The sequence below is a fragment of the Mytilus californianus genome, unplaced genomic scaffold (assembly GCF_021869535.1).
Source record: "Mytilus californianus isolate M0D057914Y unplaced genomic scaffold, xbMytCali1.0.p SCAF_20, whole genome shotgun sequence".
Taxonomy (NCBI): Eukaryota; Metazoa; Mollusca; class Bivalvia; order Mytilida; family Mytilidae; genus Mytilus; species Mytilus californianus.
This window is the reverse complement of record NW_026262669.1, coordinates 6270503-6284198: the sequence shown is the minus strand read 5'-3', so window position 1 is coordinate 6284198 and position 13696 is coordinate 6270503. Positions and strand designations below refer to the sequence as shown.

The window sequence follows — 13696 nt, the reverse complement described above, 5'->3', positions numbered from 1 at the left end:
ATTTGTATAACAACTCAAAAAAGAAATCTGCAACTAGTTGTATTTTTAAGACAATTATCATTGTCCATGTTTTACTACTTTATTGATTGATGATTGATTAACTTACGACGCATCAGCACAAACAGGATATATCGCTTCCAGAGCTATTCTAAATATTATAACAAGACATTTTTTTTTAATCAAACAAAAGGTCTTTCAATGTACTAAAACTTTAGTTAAAAGCGAAATTACTTATTCACAAATAAAATTTCATCAATAAGATAACCTGATGAAAACTTTAAATCGTTTCAAACTAATACAACAATTTGGAATATATTCAAATTTCTTTTTAAAATGAAACAATTATTTCAACAGGAATATTATTAAATAAATCATACATATTATTTACATTATTTATATAACAATGTTTTTTTTTCGGATATCGGAAAAGTCAACATTCAATCAAAATATGTTTAATTTTCCGTTGAAAGACCTATTGATTTTGTTTTGATTATTCTTATTTGTTTTTTCTTCCGCCACTTTTATTTCTTGCGAGACGATTTTATTCCGCAAGATGTCGCTTTGATATTTTTTATTTGATATCGAACAGTTTTTACGCTTTTGAAACTGACACTGTTTAAAAAAACACATTTCCTTGTAAGAGTTATCTCCCCGAACACTGTTTTCCTTGTGATTGCTACTCGTAACCGTAAAAGAACCTGCCAAAATTTTTTGACCAAATTGCACGTTACATCTTCAGGTTGTCAAAATCAATTTTGACCGAGGCAATCTAGAGACTCCATACGAGAGTAATTTTCCCTTATATATTTAATATAATTGAAATGTATTTGTAACTGGTAAATCATAAGTGACAGACACCTAGGGTATTTTGATTTGAGGTCCAGGGTCTACAAAAATGAAAAATACGGTGAAAGTTAAAGGTCATGATTATGGCTTTTTTTGGCTTTTCCTCAGAAACCGTAAAAGATATCGACATTATATTTGACGAAATTGTTTTTTGCGACATGTTGCAACACATACATTTAGGTTGAAAGGGTACGTTGATGTTTAATAGGAGTTTTCTCTTATATTTAAAATTAGCTGTGATATAAATCATTAACCATATACAGTAGAGACCTAGGGTCTTTCGATTTGAGGTCCTTGTTTTATGATCTTGAAATTTAGTTCAAGGTCAAGGGTAAATATGACATTCTAGATTTTGACCTTTGCAACAAATTCATATTTTACATGCTAAAGCTATAAGGTCTTATGCATTAGGTTGGTAAATGTATGACCTTGAAAAGGTCAGTCGGAAGTGACCTTTTGTAAACCGAAAGTAGCCAATTCCTGAACTGGTTTCATTTAGAATTACTTAGAACCATATAATTTTAGAATCAATGTGTGGTAACCTATCATATGGTACAAGAAGTGATGTTTTTTAAACCGAAAGCTGTTATTTATCATCCTTATGTCAAGCAAAAGTATATATTAACCATATATTTTTGGAATCAATGTGACTAAAGCTATCATATGAGACCGATAGTGACATTTTCTAAACCAGAAGTAGCAAAATATCTCTTATTTCAGACAACTGTTTATAAAAACCAAATGTTTTTAATCAGTATGAAGAAACTTATGATTGGACACCAATAGTAACTCTGAGTAAACTGAAAGTAGCTTCTTGTCAATTATTTAGAAATTTTATGTGGAAAGACCTTCACATAAAAGTTTTTAATAGTATACTTGCAATCGCAAGGTATACATACTGGTTGAATTTCATTTTTGTAAAGATATTTCTGTGTATTTCTAGCATGATCAATAGGGCATCTAGAAATAACACACTTATCTTTTCTGTTTATAAATTTGTTTAAAGGTTTTCATAAAGTTGGTTTTATTTCATGCAATTTATTGTCGTTCCTTTTACTCCAAGCGTTTTTCCATACATCTAAAACATATTTTATTAGATTTAAAATCAGTATATGTTATTTCACATTTAGATATAGGGTCGGTCAGGGAATTCTTTGCTACCTGATCTACAACTGTGTTTCCGTGAATGCCAGTATGACTTGGCACCAATAGAAATATAATTCTTTATTACTCAAATGTCTCATCACGTAAAGGATTTTTAGAATTAACGGGTTTTTAATTTTGGTATTTTGTATTGCATGAAGATATGTTAGCGAATCAGAACATATAATAAACTTTGATTTTTCAAAAGTAGCAATAAACTGCAAGGCCAGAATTATCGCCTTAACTTCTGCAGTAAAGATGCTACTTTATAAATTGTTTTAATTCTGTGTACACCTTATTGATTTTATGATTTTAGAAAACAAGGATGACCGCCTTTAACAATGCTGGTAGATGAGTGTCTCACAATTTAGTTGTGACAGTTTTTCATCAAGTAGTCCCTTTTTCTTCTCAAATCTGAAAAATAAAAGAAAGAAAACAAGGGGCCATTAGTTGTAAAATTTGTACCTGTGCAGGTCACATCAGGACATATCAGTCATGTGTGTACATTACTGATTTTGGGTATTAATAAGAAGACTAGTTGTACTCGATAAACAATAAGTAACTGTTACTCATAATCGGTTGCGGAACTATCCCGGACACTTTTTCATATAACAATTATAACTTTACAACATGTCGTAATTAAGGCAATCTCCATCTAGTATTTTTTATTACAACTATTATTGTCAAAGCTTTATCACCTTATTAGTTGTGATAATTCTTTGTACACCTTATTTTATAATTTTGGAACACAATGATGACTGCCTTTTACGCTGCAGGTGGATGAGTGTCTCACATTTTTTTTTATCGATGAGTCCCTTTTTTCTTCACAAATCTCTTTCATTATTGACTACGTGGCATTATGCGTGTTACTACATACGTAACAGAATGCGATAATATTACTATAATGTATGTAATTTTATAAAAACAACGCTTTCACTTTCAGTTTGTTTTCAATTGTCTATTATTTTGATTGTTGAACGATGTAATCACAACTACTTTTATAAACAACTGCCATACAAGCTGGGTTTTTAGCTAGGTATAACATTTAACAATGTTGTTAATAATTTGTCACTATATTTTGCCTATCATAAACAAATCGACGGATGACACCAGTAGAGAATAAAGTATTGATTAGTCCGTGCGTTAAATTGTTTCACTGACTTCGTGTTGTTCTAGTTTGATGTTTTAGTATTGAATTGTGCCTTTTTTGTATGCTAGTAATGTCTGATTTGTTATGTTTCATTTTTGTGATTCTTAACACTCCTTTTGTTTCTTGTCAAATCAATTATCGTTTATTTTTTTCTTTCGTTAAATCCTTTTATATTGACATTTTATTATTGTCAGGTTGGCGTTTTAGTGACGTATAATCTAACATATCCTTGGATTAATTATTCCAGTTATCTTTCCAACATATTAGTTAATAACTATTTAACATGTCTAGTCTCTTTAAGATTGATAATCTGTGTATATGTCCTTCTTTGCAAAGCTAGTGTCCCCTTCTTTATGAATAGTTATGTCATATATATTAACACAAATACTAAACAAAACAAAAACACATCTTTACCATTTTATATAGGTTTATATCAAGCTGGATATGAAAAAAAACCCAGCTATATTAATTTAAACATAAGATTTAAGTGATCGATTGTTGGTTGCTTAACATCCAGTGGCAAATATTTTTGTATTGTCCGGTTGATGTTTTATACTTGTAATTGCTAGAATTTTTAGTTTGTGCGTATAATATAACAGGCCTAAATATAATATATGGTGTTAAACTTGTTTATCGAAACCATGTTCTGCTCTGTTAGATAAGTAATGTCATGTTATGAAAATAGAGTAACAGAAGCGAAATTTTGAGCATGAAAATTATCGTCTATCTGATAACATGAATTGCATACTGAATATACAACAAAGCCATTTTTTTTTTTTTATGTTTCCGTGAATTGATATATGAAATATGATTCATTCACGCCTGTGATTTTTCTTCTCGTCGTTCTTCATGTTTTGTCATCTATTTGTCCTTTTCTCAACTACTTATGAAATTTCTTTGTCATTCCGTATCTTCCACCTTTTTTTTTTGTAAACAGATAAAATTATATTTAAAAAAAACAGCCTAATCCATCTAAGGTCAACTTAGCCTGAGGGAGTTGAAACCTCCTTTTTTTTATAATTTAAAATTTATATACGAACAATTTTAGAAATGTTTGTTTCAAATCATGTGAGTACCGAAGTACTGACTACTGAGCTGGTAATACCATTGGGTACCAGCAAAGGTATCGACCCAGTGCTATAAATAATGAAAACAACACTTTATAAAATCAATGCGTGTGAAGCGCTCTTCTAGATTAACCTTCATCAGGATACTCAAAGCCGAATATTTGAAAGCCAAGGGTGTTTAAAAACCGAAACAGTTGAAGAGCTATATGACCAAAAGAACCTAAAATAGCCAAATCCATCTGAGGTAAACTTTGCCTGCGGGAGTTGAAACCTCAGTGAGTTAATTTTTACCTAAAAAAATGATGTTATTGTTTTAATGTTTACAAGAATATCCTTCTCATTCATGATTATCTATCGATTAAACTACTCAATATTTTACAGAGTTGTCTCCCTGTAGTGTTAGGTACCACCTTAATATCTGCAAAAAAATCTTCAAACAAATTGATAGTTTGAATCATCAAGATTTCTTGATTTGAGTTTATGCTGCAGAATATGTAAAATTGATGCTAGTACATGTAACAACATTGACTTTTTATATGTGAGTTTCAGATAAAATTTAATGACTTTTGTGAAACGAAAGGGTGAGGAATAATGTATTTCGGATAATTCTCATACAATTATGTTGATCGGGCTGTATTTCTGGATAACTATGATTGACTAGTGCTAAGTATATTTTGTAAATAATATTGCTACAAAATGAATTAATTTTCATTGATGTCTTGAATTAGTATATCAAACAACTAATTACAGCAGGACATCTATTAACATATTCATCATCTTTTTTACGTTTGAGGTTTTTCTATACGAATATACATCTCAGTCTGTGTTTCATTGTCAAGTATATAGTACTTGACTCTAAAGGCTAACAATAAACTATTATGATCACACCAAGGGTATTCTTTATCTGATGATGATCAGTCGCTACTTGATAAAATCAACCTGATGACTTTTAGAAAGTCTGTTTCCTGTGTTATTCGCATTTGAAACGTTCAAGTACTATCTTCCTTCAGGATAAAGTATTTTCACATGATTGTTTATTTCTGATTAATTTGGTAGACGTATTTCAAATAAAAAAAAGCTGCACAACGATCATGTTATTGTTCATAGTGATCCAGGGTATATTTCACTACAGATACAAGGTACAGTAAAAATACAAATAAGGATTTGTGGGGTCTAATATACATAAACAGTAAGATTTTTATGATATTTAAATACTAGTTACAGTTTTGAGACTCAGCAGATAAAATAATTGTAACATCTAGTAGTATTCTTTGATTGAGTTTTGTTTCAGATAAAGTTGTGCTTTTGTAATATGACCGAGTTTTTGTGATTTGATTAAATTTGTTTGTAAATATCTTTCGTTCTTAGCAAATATATTATATTAGAAAAAAAAACTGTTTAGCTCTTTTGCAAAATAAAAGATTGTTACTTGAACTTGGCAAGACCTAGAGCTTTTAAATTGCTAGTATTTTTAAATTAAAATGTAGGCATTCAAAGTGGAGTAGAAAATATATAAGATTTACCTAGCACTGGGGTTGAATTCATTCCTTAATGTAGCTGGTTTTGTCAATGTTAGTTTAATAGTATTCGAATTTGAAATTAACTTTATTTTGCATTGATGTCTAGTAAAACAGATTTCAAATCCGACCAATGCTATCCTGTAACAACTATGCATTTATGTGATGTAGAATGATTGCTAATGAGAAACCTATCCACTTGAGTTTAGGTGATGTAAAATGCTTGCTAATGAGAAACCTATCCACTTAAGTTTAGGTGCTGTAGAATGATTGCTAATGGGAAACCTTTCCACTTGAGTTTAAGTGATGTAGAATGATTGCTAATGAGAAACCTATCCACTTGAGTTTAGGTGATGTAGAATGATTGCTCATGAGAAACCGGTCCAATTGAGTTTAGGTGATGTAGAATGATTGCTAATGAGAAATCTATCCACTTGAGTTTAGGTGATGTAGAATGATTGCTCATGAGAAACCTGTCCACTTGAGTTTAGGTGATGTAGAATGATTGTTCATGAGAAACCTATCCACTTGAGTTTAGGTGATGTAGAATGATTGTTCATGACAAACCTATCCACTTGAGTTTAGGTGATGTAGAATAATTGCTAATGAGAAACCTATCCACATCAGTTTAGGTGATGTAAAATGCTTGCTAATGAGAAACCTATGCACTTGAGTTTAGGTGCTGTAGAATGATTGCTAAAGGGAAACCTTTCCACTTGAGTTTAAGTGATGTAGAATGATTGCTAATGAGAAACCTATCCACTTGAGTTTAGGTGATGTAGAATGATTGCTCATGAGAAACCTGTCCACTTGAGTTTAGGTAATGTAGAATGATTGCTAATGAGAAATCTATCCGCTTGAATTTAGGTGATGTAGAATGATTGTTCATGAGAAACCTATCCACTTGAGTTTAGGTGATGTAGAATAATTGCTAATGATAAACCTATCCACTTGAGTTTAAGTGATGTAAAATGCTTGCTAATGAGAAACCTATCCACTTGAGTTTAGGTGCTGTAGAATGATTGCTAATGGGAAACCTTTCCACTTGAGTTTAGGTAATGTAGAATGATTGCTAATGAGAAACCTGTCCACTTGAGTTTAGGTGATGTAGAATGATTGTTAATGGGAAACCTATCCACTTGAATTTAGGTGATGTAGAATGATTGCTAATGGGAAACCTTTCCACTTGAGTTTAAGTGATGTATAATGATTGCTAATGAGAAACCTTTCCACTTGAGAGTAGGTGATGTAGAATGATTGCTAATGAGAAACCTATCCACTTGAGTTTAGGTGATGTAGAATGATTGCTCATGAGAAACCTGTCCACTTGAGTTTAGGTGATGTAGAATGATTGTTCATGAGAAACCTATCCACTTGAGTTTAGGTGATGTAGAATGATTGCTCATGAGAAACCTATCCACTTGAGTTTAGGTGATGTAAAATGCTTGCTAATGAGAAACCTATCCACTTGAGTTTAGGTGCTGTAGAATGATTGCTAATGGGAAACCTTTCCACTTGAGTTTAAGTGATGTAGAATGATTGCTAATGGGAAACCTATCCACTTGAGTTTAGGTGCTGTAAAATAATTGCTAATGGGAAACCTTTCCACTTGAGTTTAAGTGATGTAGAATGATTGCTAATGAGAAACCTTTCCACTTGAGTTTAGGTGATGTAGAATGATTGCTAATGAGAAACCTGTCCACTTGAATTTAGGTGATGTAGAATGATTGCTAATGAGAAATATATCCACTTGAGTTTAGGTGATGTAGAATGATTGTTCATGAAAAACCTATCCACTTCAGTTTAGGTGATGTAGAATGATTGCTAATGAGAAACCTTTCCACTTGAGTTTAGGTGATGTAGAATGATTGCTAATGAGAAACCTATCCACTTGAGTTTAGGTGATGTAGAATGATTGCTCATGAGAAACCTGTCCACTTGAGTTTAGGTGATGTAGAATGATTATTCATGAGAAACCTATCCACTTGAGTTTAGGTGATGTAGAATGATTGCTCATGAGAAACCTATCCACTTGAGTTTAGGTGATGTAAAATGCTTGCTAATGAGAAACCCATCCACTTGAGTTTAGGTGCTGTAGAATGATTGATAATGGGAAACCTTTCCACTTGAGTTTAAGTGATGTAGAATGATTGCTAATGAGAAACCTTTCCACTTGAGTTTAGGTGATGTAGAATGATTGCTCATGAGAAATCTATCCACTTGAGTTTAAATGATGTAGAATGATTGTTCATGAGAAACCTATCCACTTGAGTTTAGGTGATGTAGAATGATTGCTAATGAGAGACCTATCCACTTGAGTTTAGGTGATGTAAAATGCTTGCTAATGAGAAACCTATCCACTTGAGTTTAGGTGCTGTAGAATGATTGCTAATGAGAAACCCATCCACTTGAGTTTAGGTGATGTAGAATGATTGCTCATGAGAAACCTGTCCACTTGAGTTTAGGTGATGTAGAATGATTGCTAATGAGAAACCTATCCACTTGAGTTTAGGTGATGTAAAATGATTGCTAATGAGAAACCTATCCACTTGAGTTTAGGTGATGTAGAATGATTGCTAATGGGAAACCTTTCCACTTGAGTTTAAGTGATGTAGAATGATTGCTAATGAGAAACCTATTTACTTGAGTTTAGGTGATGTAGAATGATTGCTCATGAGAAACCTGTCCACTTGAGTTTAGGTGATGTAGAATGATTGTTCATGAGAAACCTATCCACTTGAGTTTAGGTGATGTAGAATGATTGCTCATGAGAAACCTATCCACTTGAGTTTAGGTGATGTAAAATGCTTGCTAATGAGAAACCTATCCACTTGAGTTTAGGTGCTGTAGAATGATTGCTAATGGGAAACCTTTCCACTTGAGTTTAAGTGATGTAGAATGATTGCTAATGAGAAACCTTTCCACTTGAGTTTAGGTGATGTAGAATGATTGCTAATGAGAAACCTGTCCACTTGAATTTAGGTGGTGTAGAATGATTGCTAATGAGAAATATATCCACTTGAGTTTAGGTGATGTAGAATGATTGTTCATGAGAAACCTATCCACTTGAGTTTAGGTGATGTAGAATGATTGCTAATGAGAAACCTTTCCACTTGAGTTAAGTTGATGTAGAATGATTGCTAATGAGAAACCTATCCACTTGAGTTTAGGTGATGTAGAATGATTGCTCATGAGAAACCTGTCCACTTGAGTTTAGGTGATGTAGAATGATTGTTCATGAGAAACCTATCCACTTGAGTTTAGGTGATGTAGAATGATTGCTCATGAGAAACCTATCCACTTGAGTTTAGGTGATGTAAAATGCTTGCTAATGAGAAACCTATCCACTTGAGTTTAGGTGCTGTAGAATGATTGCTAATGGGAAACCTTTCCACTTGAGTTTAAGTGATGTAGAATGATTGCTAATGAGAAACCTTTCCACTTGAGTTTAGGTGATGTAGAATGATTGCTAATGAGAAACCTGTCCACTTGAATTTAGGTGATGTAGAATGATTGCTTATGAGAAATATATCCACTTGAGTTTAGGTGATGTAGAATGATTGTTCATGAGAAACCTATCCACTTGAGTTTAGGTGATGTAGAATGATTGCTAATGAGAAACCTTTCCACTTGAGTTTAGGTGATGTAGAATGATTGCTAATGAGAAACCTATCCACTTGAGTTTAGGTGATGTAGAATGATTGCTCATGAGAAACCTGTCCACTTGAGTTTAGGTGATGTAGAATGATTGTTCATGAGAAACCTATCCACTTGAGTTTAGGTGATGTAGAATGATTGCTCATGAGAAACCTATCCACTTGAGTTTAGGTGATGTAAAATGCTTGCTAATGAGAAACCCATCCACTTGAGGATTAGGTGCTGTAGAATGATTGCTAATGGGAAACCTTTCCACTTGAGTTTAAGTGATGTAGAATGATTGCTAATGAGAAACCTTTCCACTTGAGTTTAGGTGATGTAGAATGATTGCTAATGAGAAACCTGTCCACTTGAATTTAGGTGATGTAGAATGATTGCTAATGAGAAATATATCCACTTGAGTTTAGGTGATGTAGAATGATTGTTCATGAGAAACCTATCCACTTGAGTTTAGGTGATGTAGAATGATTGCTAATGAGAAACCTTTCCACTTGAGTTTAGGTGATGTAGAATGATTGCTAATGAGAAACCTATCCACTTGAGTTTAGGTGATGTAGAATGATTGTTCATGAGAAACCTATCCACTTGAGTTTAGGTGATGTAGAATGATTGCTAATGAGAAACCTTTCCACTTGAGTTTAGGTGATGTAGAATGATTGCTAATGAGAAACCTATCCACTTGAGTTTAGGTGATGTAGAATGCTTGCTAATGAGAAACCTATCCACTTGAGTTTAGGTGCTGTAGAATGATTGCTAATGGGAAACCTTTCCACTTGAGTTTAAGTGATGTAGAATGATTGCTAATGAGAAACCTATCCACTTGAGTTTAGATGATGTAGAATGATTGCTCATGAGAAACCTGTCCACTTGAGTTTAGGTGATGTAGAATGATTGCTCATGAGAAATCTATCCACTTGAGTTTAGGTGATGTAGAATGATTGTTCATGAGAAACCTATCCACTTGAGTTTAGGTAATGTAGAATGATTGCTAATGAGAGACCTATCCACTTGAGTTTAGGTGATGTAAAATGCTTGCTAATGAGAAACCTATCCACTTGAGTTTAGGTGCTGTAGAATGATTGCTAATGGGAAACCTTTCCACTTGAGTTTAAGTGATGTATAATGATTGCTAATGAGAAACCCATCCACTTGAGTTTAGGTGATGTAGAATGATTGCTCATGAGAAACCTGTCCACTTGAGTTTAGGTGATGTAGAATGATTGCTAATGAGAAACCTATCCACTTGAGTTTAGGTGATGTAAAATGCTTGCTAATGAGAAACCTATCCACTTGAGTTTAGGTGATGTAGAATGATTGCTAATGGGAAACCTTTCCACTTGAGTTTAAGTGATGTAGAATGATTGCTAATGAGAAACCTATCCACTTGAGTTTAGGTGATGTAGAATGATTGCTCATGAGAAACCTGTCCACTTGAGTTTAGGTGATGTAGAATGATTGCTAATGAGAAATATATCCGCTTGAATTTACGTGATGTAGAATGATTGCTAATGAGAAACCTTTCCACTTGAGTTTAGGTGATGTAGAATGATTGCTAATGAGAAACCTTTCCACTTGAGTTTAAGTGATGTAGAATGATTGCTAATGAGAAACCTATCCACTTGAGTTTAGGTGATGTAGAATGATTGCTCATGAGAAACCTGTCCACTTGAGTTTAGGTGATGTAGAATGATTGTTCATGAGAAACCTATCCACTTGAGTTTATGTGATGTAGAATGATTGCTCATGAGAAACCTATCCACTTGAGTTTAGGTGATGTAAAATGCTTGCTAATGAGAAACCTATCCACTTAAGTTTAGGTGCTGTAGAATGATTGCTAATGAGAAACCTATCCACTTGAGTTTAGGTGATGTAGAATGATTGCTCATGAGAAACCTGTCCACTTGAGTTTAGGTGATGTAGAATGATTGTTCATGAGAAACCTATCCACTTGAGTTTAGGTGATGTAGAATGATTGCTCATGAGAAACCTTTCCACTTGAGTTTAGGTGATGTAGAATGATTGCTCATGAGAAACCTGTCCACTTGAGTTTAGGTGATGTAGAATGATTGTTCATGAGAAACCTATCCACTTGAGTTTAGGTGATGTAGAATGATTGCTCATGAGAAACCTATCCACTTGAGTTTAGGTGATGTAAAATGCTTGCTAATGAGAAACCTATCCACTTGAGTTTAGGTGCTGTAGAATGATTGCTAATGGGAAACCTTTCCACTTGAGTTTAAGTGATGTAGAATGATTGCTAATGAGAAACCTTTCCACTTGAGTTTAGGTGATGTAGAATGATTGCTAATGAGAAACCTGTCTACTTGAATTTAGGTGATGTAGAATGATTGCTAATGAGAAATATATCCACTTGAGTTTAGGTGATGTAGAATGATTGTTCATGAGAAACCTATCCACTTGAGTTTAGGTGATGTAGAATTATTGCTAATGAGAAACCTTTCCACTTGAGTTTAGGTGATGTAGAATGATTGCTAATGAGAAACCTATCCACTTGAGTTTAGGTGATGTAGAATGATTGCTCATGAGAAACCTGTCCACTTGAGTTTAGGTGATGTAGAATGATTGTTCATGAGAAACCTATCCACTTGAGTTTAGGTGATGTAGAATGATTGCTCATGAGAAACCTATCCACTTGAGTTTAGGTGATGTAAAATGCTTGCTAATGAGAAACCTATCCACTTGAGTTTAGGTGCTGTAAAATGATTGCTAATGGGAAACCTTTCCACTTGAGTTTAAGTGATGTAGAATGATTGCTAATGAGAAACCTTTCCACTTGAGTTTAGGTGACGTAGAATGATTGCTAATGAGAAACCTGTCCACTTGAATTTAGGTGATGTAGAATGATTGCTAATGAGAAATATACCCACTTGAGTTTAGGTGATGTAGAATGATTGTTCATGAGAAACCTATCCACTTGAGTTTAGGTGATGTAGAATGATTGCTAATGAGAAACCTTTCCACTTGAGTTTAGGTGATGTAGAATGATTGCTAATGAGAAACCTATCCACTTGAGTTTAGGTGATGTAGAATGATTGCTCATGAGAAACCTGTCCACTTGAGTTTAGGTGATGTAGAATGATTGCTAATGGGAAACCTTTCCACTTGAGTTTAGGTGATGTAGAATGATTGCTCATGAGAAATCTATCCACTTGAGTTTAGGTGATGTATAATGATTGTTCATGAGAAACCTATCCACTTGAGTTTAGGTGATGTAGAATGATTGATAATGAGAGACCTATCCACTTGAGTTTAGGTGATGTAAAATGCTTGCTAATGAGAAACCTATCCACTTGAGTTTAGGTGCTGTAGAATGATTGCTAATGGGAAACCTTTCCACTTGAGTTTAAGTGATGTAGAATGATTGCTAATGAGAAACCCATCCACTTGAGTTTAGGTGATGTAGAATGATTGCTCATGAGAAACCTGTCCACTTGAGTTTAGGTGATGTAGAATGATTGCTAATGAGAAATCTATCCGCTTGAATTTAGGTGATGTAGAATGATTGTTCATGAGAAACCTATCCACTTGAGTTTAGGTGATGTAGCATGATTGTTCATGAGAACCTATCCACTTGAGGTAAGGTGATGTAGAATGATTGCTAATGAGAAACCTATCCACTTGAGTTTAGGTGATGTAGAATGCTTGCTAATGAGAAACCTATCCACTTGAGTTTAGGTGCTGTAGAATGATTGCTAATGGGAAACCTTTCCACTTGAGTTTAAGTGATGTAGAATGATTGCTAATGAGAAACCTATCCACTTGAGTTTAGATGATGTAGAATGATTGCTCATGAGAAACCTGTCCACTTGAGTTTAGGTGATGTAGAATGATTGCTCATGAGAAATCTATCCACTTGAGTTTAGGTGATGTAGAATGATTGTTCATGAGAAACCTATCCACTTGAGTTTAGGTGATGTAGAATGATTGCTAATGAGAGACCTATCCACTTGAGTTTAGGTGATGTAAAATGCTTGCTAATGAGAAACCTATCCACTTGAGTTTAGGTGCTGTAGAATGATTGCTAATGGGAAACCTTTCCACTTGAGCTTAAGTGATGTATAATGATTGCTAATGAGAAACCCATCCACTTGAGTTTAGGTGATGTAGAATGATTGCTCATGAGAAACCTGTCCACTTGAGTTTAGGTGATGTAGAATGATTGCTAATGAGAAACCTATCCACTTGAGTTTAGGTGATGTAAAATGCTTGCTAATGAGAAACCTATCCACTTGAGTTTAGGTGATGTAGAATGATTGCTAATGGGAAACCTTTCCACTTGAGTTTAAGTGATGTAG

The 13696-nt window shown here is 33.8% G+C and overlaps 1 long non-coding RNA gene across 1 annotated transcript in view; it reads left to right on the top strand.

Moving 5' to 3' along the window:
* The first annotated feature begins 5295 nt into the window (after positions 1-5295).
* Positions 5296-13696, top strand: part of LOC127731628 (uncharacterized) — a 37007-nt gene continuing 28606 nt past the window's right edge. The window contains exon 1 of the long non-coding RNA XR_007995644.1: positions 5296-5345. This is a non-coding gene — a long non-coding RNA (uncharacterized LOC127731628). The remainder of the gene's footprint in view (positions 5346-13696) is intronic.